Source organism: Bos taurus, chromosome 7 (genome assembly GCF_002263795.3).
Source record: "Bos taurus isolate L1 Dominette 01449 registration number 42190680 breed Hereford chromosome 7, ARS-UCD2.0, whole genome shotgun sequence".
NCBI lineage: Eukaryota > Metazoa > Chordata > Mammalia > Artiodactyla > Bovidae > Bos > Bos taurus.
In genome coordinates, this window is record NC_037334.1 from 60,066,521 (window position 1) to 60,080,653 (window position 14,133).

A 14,133-nucleotide genomic window follows, 5' to 3' on the forward strand; every position below is an offset into this window, starting at 1 on the left:
ATAAGACAGAAAAATGACGCGAGAATGATGCAAATACTTTTTACTCTTTTTTTCCCACACTCGTCATTTCTTACTGGAGAGCTGCTCCTCAGAACTCCATGAGTCTCATCCCATGTCCTGACTTATTCCTTGTTTCTAGGGCGCTGCATCCATCATCAGTGTCCTTTCCCTTCATCACCTGGGCTTACCAGCAGCACAGAGCAACTTCTCCTACCTCATCAGTGAGGCTGGGGTTTCACACAGGAGCCTAGGCAAACACCACCCACCACCCTCAGAGTCACCCACAGCTTTCTGACCCATGGACTCCGTCGCAGTAATATTAAGACAAGAAGAGCAAACTAGCCTAAGGGTCTTTCCATCAAAAGCCATTGTTTGAAAAAAAAAAAAAAAGCCATTGTTTGGGTCATGCTGAACCTGTACCTTAAACATTTTTTATCCATTTTAACGAACCAATAGGAAGCCAAGCCAATGTTTTCTCAACATTGAACTCTAGGAACATGAGTTCATGCCATGATTTCTCCACCTCTGCCAGCCACCCCTTCCCTGTATCAACAGCCACTTCTTCCAAAGGGGACTAACAGCACAGTGCCAGACACTGGGTAGCAAGCTGAACAGAAAGGCATCTTAAATTGGGATTGGGATTCTGTGAAAGACAATTGCAGGAAGCTAACCCTGGCAGCCACCACCAATACTTCATGCAGTACAGCGTGCCCACACACTCATGGTCACTCACATACACAGCCACACAGCCAGTTATACACGCTGGATATGCGTATCTTGTTATGCACAGAGAGAGTTAGACAGAGTCCACTCTCTCCGTTATGCATCCAGTATCATCCATACTGTCCCCACATGTACCCTGTCACACACACACACGGTTAGACGCACAGCCTATGCTATGTCTCTCTCTCTCACACACACACACATACATACACACACACGCACACGTTATACTACCTTACAGAGTCAGCAAAGACACAAGCAGTTTCTCAAGTACTTACGTACCCAAGTGCAGGGCATGAGCCCCAACCCTAGTGGTCCCATGCTGAAGGCATGTACTACACAACCAGCCAGCCCACCTACAGTCTGAGTCGCCACGCAGCCCATCCCTGAGCTAAAGCCAGGTCCCAGGAATCCAGAGTCCCCAACCCGTCCCCGCCGCGCCGCCGCGTCCCCGCGCACGCTTGGGCTCGCAGGGTTGTGACCCGAGGGCCCTCGCCGCACCTACCCTCGGCAGAGGCTAGGGAGCGAGGCGCCCGGCGGACGGGAACGGCCACCCCTCGCCGCGGAGCCGAGCTTCTGCCGCCGCCGCCGCCGCGCTCCCAGCCGCTGCCTGCGCCCTCCTCGCCGCCCCCTCGGGTGCGGGCTCCAGCCCCCGCGCTGGGAGGCCGGCGAGCGAGAGGCACCGGCCCGCATGGGGCTGCGGCGGAGAGCCCCCAGCCCCGGCTCACCTGAGCGCGCCGAGCATCGTCGTCCTCTCGGCTGACCGACGGTGGCTGCGCGGGCTCAGCAGCCCCCAGCCCGCATCCTCCCTGCGACCGCCCCCTCCGGAGGCCAGGGATGGCGGGGGCGCGGCCGGGTGCGCACGGGAGTGGGCGCGGCGAGGGCCAGAGGGACCTCACTCCTCGGGGACGAGCCAGCGGGCGCCTTCCCCGGAGACCGCTGCCCAACCGAGGAAGGTAGTCCTGGGCTCACTGCTGGCTCCTGGGTGACCTTGGGCAAGTTGATTAACCTCTCTGAGTACCCACTCCTCTAGCGAAAGATAATAAACGTGAAAAGGGTAGGTGCCTGTGGTGTCCGTTCCAGGGGAAATCTACAGTCTACTTCCTTCTCAGCCTCTGACTCCTCCAGGGCAAGGTTAGTTGGGAGCAGAGTTCAGCGTGAGACCCGTAGTCCCTTAGATATAAGGCATCCAAGTTTTCCGGTCAGTGTTTCAACTGACTAGTCTTCCCAAGTGACCCTGCCAATACTAGTTTTGCTTCCATAATCTGGAGGAAGCCTATTCTGGCTTTATCAGTTTGTGACCTTGAGCGAGGGGTTAGACAGAAGACTAGCCCCTCTGCTCCCATACGTAAAATGGGGACCATAAACTCCCAGTTGTGTTGAGACTTACCAAAGCTCCTGTGCGTCACTAGTGCATAGTAATATCTGTGAGGAATCGTGACAGAATGAGAAACATTTTTCCTCAACACGTCTTTCCAAGGCCTCCAATTCCAGGGACAAACCATTTCAAGAATTAAGTCATTTAGGAAGGGAAGGGGAAAGTCTTCCTTTAGTGAGACAGGTTGGGGGTGGAGGGGTGGGGTGGGAGCTGGGGAGGATAGGGGGAGGGAAGTGGCAAAGGGCTATTGCTAAGATAATTCACCCCACTCCCCCACTTCCTGGACCACACAGTCTTCGGGGAAGCTTGACAAAACAGAGGAGCTGTGATAGTAATTAACCTCCGAAAGCAAATAAATCTTTCCAGACAATCTTAAAAATTATTAACTTACAATTGTGAGCACACCCCAAGTGAACGGGAAATTTAAATTGACCAACAAACTCATGCCAGAAACCTTTGAGCTGGTCCCTTTCTAAGATTCTCTCTGTTGATACTCCTGTCTCTTACTTCCTCCCTTTGCCAACCTGGCCCATCTTAATGGTATTTCTTCCCCATCTTACTTGTACACTTTCTCTCACTTGTATCTCTCTCTTCCCATCTCCCCCTCTCCCCACCCCAGGTGTCTCTTCTCTACCTTCTTTGTGCCCTGTCTCTATCTCAACAGGTCTCACTCTCAGTCATTCCCATCCATGGTTTCTCTCCCTGGCTTGTATGTCTTGAATATTTATTGATTATACATCCCCCATTCAAAATTTGAAAGTGGAAAAGTTGTCAGTTTTTTCTCTAAAGATCCAAACTTAAATTTACCACTATGTCACTTCCCTAAACCAAATATTCCTGATGAATGACACCATGATCCTTACACTCATGAGAGTGCAAAGCCTGATTCATTTCTCACAACTCTACTTCCCTCCCCTTTTCCCCAGTTTCTGGTCAATCTCTTCCCATTTCCTAGGGAGTCTCTCCTTACTCTGCCACAGGCAACTGTTCTTTCCTCCTCTTCCCATTGGACCAAATCAAGTGTAAGTTAAGGATCTTGAGATGAGAAATTGTCCTGGTTGCAAAGGTGGGCCTTTAGAAGGCTCCATGAAAGTAGAAGTGAGAGACAGAAGAGGAGGTCAAGAGTGATGCAGTGTGAGAAGGACTTGACCAGCTGTTGCTAGCCTTGAAGGAAGAAGAAGGGGTCCCATGCCAAGGAATGCAGAAGCTGAGACATGGGGCAAAGAGATTCTCCCTGAGAGTCTCCAGAAAGGAAGGCAGCTTTGAAGATACGTTGATCTTAGTGCAATAAGACTCATGTCAGATCTCTGCTCTAGAGAGTTGTACAATAATAAATTTGGGTTGTTTTAAACCAATAAGTAATTTTTTGGTATAGGTAACAATACAACAGGAATAGGTAACTAATACAACACTGCTCTTTTAGTTATGGTGTGTGTGTTAGTCGCTCAGTCGTATCTGACTCTTTGCAAACCCATGGATTGTAGCCCGCCAGGCTGCTCTGTCCATGGAATTCTCCAAGCAAGAATACGAGAGTGGGTTGCCATTCCCTTCTCCAGGAGATCTTCTTGACCCAGGGATGGAACCCGGGTCTCCTGCATTGCAGGCAGATTCTTTACTGTCTGAGCCACCACGGAAGCCCTTTTTAGTTATGGAGAAACACACAAATGCCTTATTATTAACAGCAACCCAAGATAGCACCTCTTTTCGGTCATCTTGGCATACCCAAACCTTGTGTTTCAAGCAATCTGTCCCCTGAACATTTGTTTTTCTTTTCGTGTCTGTACCAGTGCCCACAGTGTTGTTTCCAGAGTGCCCTCCTCCAGATGCTGCCTGACCTACCTCTCTTCAGTGCTCATGGATTCCATGGAGCTGTTTGTGATCTCTCCCTTCTCTGATTCTCCAGAACTCTGATTTTTCAAGGTATATTCCATTTCAATTGGTGCTTTCTAAGCGGAGAGAAGGGAACAAGAGAGAAGAATGGAGTTTACATGGAGGTTGAAACTGCTCCAGGTTCTCTCTTCCCACAAAGCTGTTTTCCTCTCTCTGCTGCAGCAGTTACCACCACACTGTGTTACTATGAGTTATTTATCTGTTTGGCCACTGGATGACGAGTGCCTCCAAGGTGGACACCACGTCTTACCTCTGTTTCTGGGTCTTAGCCCCTAGATCTATGCTTTGGCCACTGGACGGTGAGTGACTCCAAGGTGGACACATCTTACCTCTCTTTCTGTGTCTCAGCCCCTAGATCCATGCCAGGTACACAGTAGGGATTCAATGACTATTTCTTGAATGAACAGATGATGAGAACAAGTGCAATGTCTGGTTGTGTTGAACAGACAGGACTATCAATAATTTTTTCTTGCACCATTTGTCTCTATTTAGTTGGGCTGGTCAATTGAAGCACCTCAGTTAATGCGCTATGGTTTTAAATGGCACTGCTTTGATGCATAGCTTAAAACATACTTTTCTTTCCTTTTCTTTATTTGTTTTTGTTTTGCTTTTTCTAAATAAGACTTCCACCATTAAAGTTTCTTTTTATCAGCTTTATTTAAAAGGTGCTACTATTATAAGTAAAATTATTATAATCATGCAGGCTCTTTGCCCCAACAATTCTACTACTAAAAAGGTATCATAAGGATAATAAGCCTATTACACAAATGTTTACCTAAGAGCATGTTTAGTGTGGGATCTTTTATAAGATTAAGAAATAGCCCAAATATAATGGTACTGTAGTAATGCGTAGTCACCCAGTAGGGTCCGACTCTTTGCTACCTTATGAGCTACGTAGCTCTCCTGGCTCTTCTGTCCATGGGATTTTCTAGACAATAATACTGGAGTGGGTGGCCATTCCCTTCTCCAGGGGATCTCCCCAACCCAGGGATCAAACCCGGGTCTCTTGCATTGCAGGCAGATTCTTTATCATCTGAGTCACAAGGAAGTCCCCAAAATGTGATGGGGGATTATCTAAATAAATTATCTCCACCATGAGATACCATTCAATTATCAAACATGATTTTGTCAACTGATATTTATTATATAGAAAGATGTTTGTGAATATTTTTATATTCTTTTCTATGTTTATTTTTATTTTCTAGCCACCATATAATAAGCTTATATTTAAAACTTAGGTTTAAGCAAAACTAATACAATTATGTAAAGTTTTAAAATAAAAAAAAAAAATAGTTTTGCCTCCAAAAGAAAAATTGCATAAAACTTCAATATGTTTTCAAATTCCAAGAAAACTCATCTACAGATGAGATTCAAATTCTCTGACTATGACAAAAGCAGGGGAAAATCACAAAGGCTTGAAATATAACTCATTCCATTAATTCATTCACTCTAGGAACATTTATCATACCATCTCAATTAATGTCAGCAAGCAACAGAAAAGGACTCTAGAAAAGTTAAGCAAAAGGGAAATTATTGGAATGTTATTTAGGGATGCAGAATTGCTGAGATTCTGGAAGCCAGGCTTAGAGAAGCAGGCACCAGGAGAGCTCCAGAGAACCGAAAAAGAAGAAAGTTAAGCCCCTGGTTCACAGAGGAATTCCGTCAGGACCATGTGCCATCCCTCATGAAGCGGTGAATGGCCTCTACCAGTTCTCCATCCTTGACTCACTCAACCAAATCCAAAGTTACTGGTAAACACACCACACAGGCACAAGTTATCTTTGCATCTGCTCCTTCCCCTGTTCTGAGTCAGAGAATGAGGAAGGAAATATCCAGTCCCTCCACAAAGACTACAAACAGTAGGGGAAATTTCATATCCCTGGTAATTTGGGGGTATTGTTAGGAAGGCAGAATGGAAGTTGACAGCCCCCAAATAGTAAATGATCATTCCAAGCCCCTGAGATGTGCCAGGCATCCTTCTAGACTCACTTTCCCTGCTAGGAACCTCTGATACAGAAATACCACTAGGGGGAGATTTAAGAAAGCTTTGATTTATTATTTCACTTATAAACTTGAAAATGTGAAGATTTTCTATTGTTAATTTCTTCTAGTCTGCAGGGAAAAAAAAAATACTATTTTCTTCTTCTAGTTCTCCACACTTTGCTTGGCTGGTACAAAAGTCCTTTTATGTATTTACCCCGTAGCAGCCTACCACGGATTGAAGTATCTTCTCAGCAACACAACATGAGGGTTATCTTCAAAGTTTCAAAGCTTGTTTTAAGTTTATTTGGCTCTGGGTTCCTTAGCTGCAAGGTGTAGGGGTGTGTGTGTGTGAGAGAGAGAGAGAGAAGGAGGGAGGGACAGAAAGGGAGAAAGAAAGTAGGCAGAGAACAAAGAGAAAGGAACAAAGAAGATAGAAATCAAATTCCAAACCTAAATTACTGAAATAAATCAATGCTTCTCTTGAACTCACAAACTCGAAGTCTGCATACCTTCCATCCACTTAAGAGCTTCTAAAAATTTAAACAGTTGAACAAAGAGTTTTAATGCAGCTGCAAAAGAATGGAAACCAAACTGTGAATACCTTTCCCGTAATGAAGCCAGGGTTTTTGCCTTCATTTTAATAAACACCACAGAATAAATAAGACCCTAGAACAAGACACTGTGGCATCATCCTATGTCAAGAAACAACTTCTAACAAAATCTCCTCTAAATTCAGTTGAAAGTGGAGAAACATTTGCAATTTGTTGTTGGTAAGAATCAAATCTCCCAACAGAGGGTTATGTTTATTCTTACTTTGCTACACACCCTGGAGTGTATGATTATCTCCTAGATCCCCTAACCCAAAGCAGACCTGTTGAGAAGGGTTTGTTGCTCAGGCTCCTCAACTCAGTCTCCAGGGAGGTTTTGTTTTAAGCTTGCTTCCACTTCTGGCCCAACTCACACGCTCTGCTCTCCCACTGTATTCTAGCCATCCTGGGCTATTGTGTCTAGTCACGCATGGCTCTCTGGCCTGGGCACCTTTGCACTGACTGTTTAATAAACCTGAAATGCTTCTCCTCTGGTCCGGCCTTTTACAGAGAGGCTTCCCCTTGACTGGCTGTCCCCATCCCATTATTTTCTGTTGTGGCACTCTGCGTATGTCACCTACAGTCCTCGTCTCACTCTGTAACTAATTCATTGGCATATTTTTTACTTGCTTACTCTCTGCCTCTCCAATAAAACATAAGCTACTAGAGGTAAAAGACTCTGAACTTCAGGAAGAGCCTGGGTTAGAGTGGATACTCCTTGGTATCCACTCCCGAAATACGAACGGGACACTAGAATTTGAGACTGTGCTTTCCTGTGAGTCAGAGTTGCCCAAGAACGAAGGAGACCAAAAGAACCCATAACTCTGTGGATGAAAGGATGATCACTCACTCCTGTGAGAGGATGTGGCTTTGGGAGATAGAGACTCGTGTGTGGGAGGGGCTGTTAAATGGAAAAGGTGATTTAGATGCTCTGACATTATGCCTGCAACTGAAAGCAGACGACGATCCAAGGAAGGAGGTGAGAAGCTTCAGGTTGCTTCTAACTAGGAAAAGCTGCCCAGAAGTCAGTCTATTCCAAAAGGGATTAACAGTATTAAGTAAGAGAGTATGAGACCACAAAAATTCAAAGACAGGCTATTCTTAGTAACTTGCTACATGTCAAAGTCTGTTATGAACCTGCTTTGAACACTGAAAAGCTGGGTGCCTGAATTAGCAGAGAACAGAGGCAAATAAAAGTAGCCAAGCAGAGTTATCATGTCCAGATAAGAGGCTCCTGGCCCTTTTTTGTGCTTTGCTGTTCTTTGTCCTCCAGTCATTCTGATATTGTTGGGTTTAATCTATTTATGGCCATTAACTAATCCATGTTTTATTATTGATAAAAATCAAATAAATGAATATTTAGTCTTTGGGAAGGAAAACTGGAAAATAAAACTTTCCAAGAACAGCCAAGTCATAAGAAAAACATCATAAGTGTGATCTGCCAGGTAAAACTCTGATGCAACTGAAATTGTACAACTTATTTGAAAATTTCTATGTAGTAAAAATTTACTGGGATTTTTTTTTTTTTTTTTGGTGTGTAGTTCTGTGAATTTTAACAAATTTATAGAGTTCTGTAACCACATTCAGGATATGGCAAAACTAAATTTTAATATGGACAAGGGTAAATTTTAAATATTATATTTAGTGGGATATTTTTAACTAGCTTTGGCTAATGTGAACAAATCTCTTCCCCCTCCACACTGCTCATCCTTCCCTGCCTTATATCAGTTTGTCCCATTCATGAATTTGGAAGCTTTTCCTCTGTAGCTAGAAGATGGGGCTCTGATGAGGGCAGAAGCTACAGTGAAAAGAAGAGAAAAATGGAGGATATGGAGTGGCCTCTCACCCCACCAGATTCCTTGGACTGGTTTGAGTTGTAGCAAGAAGGGATTGATTAGAAGCAGAAACCAACAGGAGCCCTCAGGAAGGATTTGAGAGAGGCTGGGCACAAGTCAAGACCCTGTGTTTAGGATTCAACTAGTAAAGCAGAGCTCAGACCCAGGGAGGAAGCCTGTCTGTCCTTGAACCTGAAGAGGCAGGTCATTCAGAACCAGACCCCTTGGCACAGACGCTGGCAGTCCCAGGAAGGGTAGAGGCAGCAAGGACCTGTCACCAAGAAGCGTAGAAGGCTATAGAAGTGGTCAGAGCAAAGAGGGACAAGGTGAGTATGGATGAGATCACTGGATTCTAGGTACTTGTGTGGAATCATTTTGGGGTCTCCCACAGATAATAAGGTGGCACTTACAATATGATGGTTGGGCTTCGCTGGTTGCTCAGATGGTAAAGAATTCACCTGCAATGCAGAAAACCTGGGTTCGATCTCTTGGGTTGGGAAGATCCCTTGGAGGAGGGCATGGCAACCCACTCCAGTATTCTTTCCTAGAGAATTCCCATGGACAGAGGAGCCTGGTGGGCTACAGTCCATGGAACTGCAAAGAGTCGAACATGACTGAGCAACTAAGAACAGCACAGCACAGCACATAACAGGATGGTTAGTGAAGGATTTCAACTCTCATTTTATGTTTAAAGAAGGGCTACCTGCGTAACTAGGGGGTTGGCTAGGTGTCCCAAATATGTTTCACAAATGATTTACTAGTTTTCTATGTGGTAGGCCCTATGCTCAACTATGAGAATATGGTGAATAAGATAAGAGGATGGATCCTTCTTTTCAAAGCACCCAGAGCCAATCAGAGGAGACAGGGTTGGGCACAGATAATTTCAACACATTGTAAATGTTAATAAGGTAAGCATAGGTGGTAAATAGAGCTCATTGTATTTATTATTGCTATTATTTTATTATTACATAACAAATACTTATTAAGTGCCTACTATTTGCTAGTCCATCACTATGAAAGTTTAAGGAACTTGGTATTAAGATGACATGACATGGCTGGAAAGTGTCAGAGTCAAGGTTAGAATTAAGGCTGTCTGAATTTAAAGACTTTGCCAAATCAACTGTGAAAAAAAATCATAACAATAATAGCAATGATATATAAACAATGTTAATTGTTGATGTGTTATATGTATTGGGCATTTATCTATGTCAATGTGCATTAGTCACTCCATCGTGTCCAACTCTGTATGACCCCATGGACTATAGCCCTCCAGATTCCTCTGTTCTTGGAATTCTCTAGGAAAGAATACTGGAGTGGGTTTCCATTCCCTTTTCCAGGGGATCTTCCCAACTCAGGAATCAAACCCAGGTCTCCAGCATTGTAGACCTGGAATCTGTAGGCAGATTCTTTACCATCTGAACCACCAGGGAAGCCCAAAGTATGTGTTAGTCACTTCAGTCCTGTGTCACTCTTTGTGACCCCATGGACTATAGCCGTCCAGGCTCCTCTGTCCATGGAATAGTCCAGGCAAGAATACTGGAGTGGGTTGCCATTCCCTCCTTCAGAGGATCTTCTTGACTCAAGGATTAAACCTGGGTCTTCCATATTGTAGGGGAGTCTTCACTATCTGAGCTACCAAGGAAGCCCAAAGTGTGTGTTTGTCATGTGTGACTCTTTCTGACACCATGATTATAACCCACCAACCTCCTCTGTCCATGGAATATTCCAGGCTAGAATCGGACTGAGTTGCCATTTTATTCTCCAAGGGACCTTCCCAACCCAGGGATCGAACCTGAATCTCCAAATTAAAGGACACTTGCTCCTTGGAATAAAAGCAATGACAAAACTAGACAGTGTATCAAAAAGCAGAGACATCACTTTGTCAACAAAGGTCCATATAGTCAAAGCTTTGGTTTTTCCAGTATTCATGTATGGATGTGAGAATTGGACCATAATGAAAGCTGCGTGCCAAAGAATTGATGCTTTTGAATTGTGGTGCTAGAGGACTCTTGAGAATCCCTTGGTCAGCAAGGAGATCAAACCGGTCAATCCTAAAGGAAATCAACCCTCAATATTCATTGGAATGACTGAAGCTGAAGCTGAAGCTTTGGGGACCAGATGTGAAGAGCTGACTCATTGGAAAAGACCCTGATGCTAGGAAAGATTGAAGGCAGGAGAAGAACAAGGCATCAGAGAATGTGATGACTGGATGACATCACCAACTCAATGGACATGAGTTTGAGCAAATTTCAGGAGACAGTGAAGGACAGGGAAACCTGGTGTGCTGCAGTCCATGGGGTCACAAAGAGTTGGACATGACTTAGCAACTGAACAACAGCAACACTTAAACTATCTCATACTATTCCAAGAACTATTATTCAGAGAGAAACAATAAAATCAGGCTGAATTTTTGATGCATGAGAAAGCAAAACAGGGGCCAGGATATTATGGAGAAACAATCCAGCTTGATGTTAAGACTGTCTCAACATTTGGAGCCGTCTAGCACTATAGGTACCAAAGCACAGGCTGAATGCCATCTTCCAGGAATGCTGAAACAAGAACTCCTGTTCCAGATGCAAGGTTCAACATCACCTCTGCTACTTCCCCAGCTCACTGATTTTCTTATGTTGAAGTTTGAAAAGCTCAGTCTCTTTTGCCAGTACCTTCTCTGGCTAACACTTAAATGTCAAAACTTCTACTCTTCTTTCACTCTCTGTAGGCCCCTATACTATTCTATCCACTGTGTTTGTTTTATAATTATCATCTGTATGCTAACAGGTACCAAACTCCAGCCCAGAATTCTTTTCAGAGCTCCAGTTATATCTCTTGAATGTAAGATATCCAGGCTGCTGGTCTTGGGAATACTTGGTCTAATTTGGCCTAGATGACCATGAAAGAGATCTCTCTGTGGAAAAACATAAAAAGAGGTGAATCGGTTTAAACAAGATCTTAGAAAACGTACAGAAATGTAACAGTGTTTGGTGGTATTTAAAAACAGAAGGATTTGGGGACTTCCCTGGCAGTCAGTGGTTAAGACTCCACACTTCTACTTCTTAGAATTTGATCCCTGATCAGGGAACTAAGATCCCACGTGCCTTGTGGTATGGAAAAACAAAACAACAAAAACAAAAGGAGGGATTTTAACTTGAGTGGCACAGACTTGCTTCTTTGACCACCTGGAAAGAAGCATAATGTAAGCATACCATTGTTCACGGACAAAATAATATCATAGTGATTTTAGTGTTATTTTCAGCCTGGAGACAGTTAAGAACACTTAACTAAGATGGTCAGATTGTGTATTTCTCAACCTCAACATTGTATGAATAACAGTACAACTGACAAAGTTTGAGAGGTAAAAGTGAGAAGGTGTGGTAAATGAAAGCAGGTGTGGTAAATGTCCTTATCATACAGCTTGGGAATCAAGAGAATCCCTGTGATTAACGGAATGAGAAATGAAGGTTTAATTGTGTTATTTAAAGTTGTAGAGGTGACCACAGAAGGAATCGAGACTATGATATTGGGAGGTCAATAACCACAAATTAAGAAATTAAAAAGTGCCCTTCTCTGACAGTGAAGTACGGATTACAAAATCATGAAATGCTCCAGCCATCTCTGTCATTCTAGGCAGAGCCAGTGTAGGGGTAAAAACAATGCATGAGGAGGATGAGCCAGACCAATGAACAAAAGTCCAAATGATGCCATCATCAGTGGTATCAAACTGTACATGGGGCCATAGATAAACCTTGACTTATTTAGTTATGTAAAGCAATATATTTCCTGATTGCCTACACAGTATTCTTCATCTACTTCTATGGGCAATAAAATCTCAGTTTTATTCAGTGGTGCACTGATCCCATATAAATATTCTCAACCCCCAGCACTGGCCAATGAAATTTAAACAGATGTGCTGTAAGGAACTTCCAGGAAGACTCCTTCAAGGTTCTTAATGTAGCTAGAGCATGCTGTGTTTCTTTTGCTCCTTCCTCCTTCCTGGTGTGTGAATGGAGGAGCTTCAGCAGCAAGCATTTTGAAACCTTGAAAATGGAAGGCATGAGGAAGTAGGAAAATAACAGAGCCCAGGTCCCTGATGAATGTAGAGCGTACATAGCAAAGACTGAGTGTGTATCTTTAGGCTTCCTTTTACCCAAGAAAATAAATGATAAAGTGTTAAAGTTTCTATTAATTTGTATTTTCCACTATATTCAGTAAATCTTTTCCTAACCAATATAGCTGGTGTTTCTATAATTTGAAAAATTGAACAATCCTGAAAGATTAACTGAAACAAAAAATCCTCTTCTCTGGAGACCACTGATTCTCAGATAGTTGAAAAAGTAGCCAGATGACTATCACTTTTCCTATAAGCACTACATTACTTTATTTTTGAAACTTTGACATAAAAAATTAAAAAAGGAAGACAATATAACAAGTTATGGAAAGGCCACAGAGTAAGAAGTAAACACTAAAATACATGATTTAAGGGAGCTCTAGGGCTACCACTTATGAAAATTAATGTTATATAGAACCCAGGATAATTCTCCATCTAAGAGAAATTTTAAATTATGGAAGAAATAACTAGAAAGCATTGTGTTCATGTATATACACACACATAAATATATTCAAACAGGTCTCATAGGCTATTAAATGATATGTAAAAATGTTCACAAAATAATATGGAGAGAAAAAAGTGGAATGCCTAACAGCACATTTAATAGCATCCTACTTGTAGAAATGACTGTGATACAGGACTAAAAAATCTATGAGGAATTTTCTGGTATTTCCCAAAATATTAGCAGTGGTTGTCTCTGGGTGGCAGAATCATAATTCATGCTTGCCTTTTTGTCTTACACGTTTCAGTATTTGTCAAATTTTCTACATTGAGTATATCTTATTTGATAATCAGAAAAAAGCAACATATAATACTTTTTTCCAAATGTGTTTAAAAATAATTTTTAATTAAAAGGAGTCCTTAGCATTGATAACATAGCTATTTTGGAATACCAGCTGGTATCAGTTGTATCGAGGGAGATTAAAGCAGGGGATATGACCACACCTGGTCTCAGAGTGATGGGAAATGAAGCATCCTGGCCCCAAAGGCTAACTCGCTGTCCTCATAGTCATGCCAAGGGCCGCACTCTGAGGGTTCAGAGCAGCAGGTTTAGCCTGAGACAAAGCTGCTTAAGCAGGGAGTGCAGCCCACATACTCTAAACAGCAACTCACCTCCATGTAGGGAAAGATAGACCCAGGCAGCCAGGTTTTACTGTGGCTTCTTTCATCTTCTGGCCAGGAATGGACCCGAGAAAGTGGAGTCAGGAAGACGGAGGAGCACGTGACAGGGGCATGAAGTGGCACATGCTTAGGGCTAGTGTCCTTCTGCACACACAGGTGATAACAAAGCCTGGCTTTGTGTGTTTTATGGCTTCTAGTATCTTTCTGATCCAGAAGGCAGCCTGGGTCATAAAGCACCCTGGGGAGAGAACATGAAAGAAAGTACAAAGTTGATAAAGATATTCTCTCATGTTGGCACCAGTAAGTACAATAAACTCCAGATTAAGAACACAGAGTCAAAGAGGAGCCTTTGACATGAATTAGCCAATTGACTTTTAAATACAAAGCAAAATCATCATAATCTTAAGAGGAAAATGAAGTAAATTTTTTAAAAGGTAAATATTTAATTTGAAGGCCCTTCTCTAGCTTCATTTTATAGTCTAAAAAATGAGATAATTAGGTAAGATCAAC

At 43.0% G+C, this 14,133-nt stretch overlaps 1 protein-coding gene across 6 annotated transcripts in view; it reads right to left on the minus strand.

The window, feature by feature from the left end:
- The window catches only part of HTR4 (5-hydroxytryptamine receptor 4), a 212,218-nt gene extending 198,431 nt beyond the window's left edge, over nt 1–13,787 (minus strand). For 2 of the 6 annotated variants that reach the window (XM_024993873.2, XM_024993872.2), the window contains exon 1: nt 1,452–1,931. The gene's annotated coding sequence lies outside the window, so the exon portion shown is untranslated. 6 annotated transcript variants of the gene reach the window in all.
- Between the last annotated feature and the right edge of the window lie 346 nt (nt 13,788–14,133).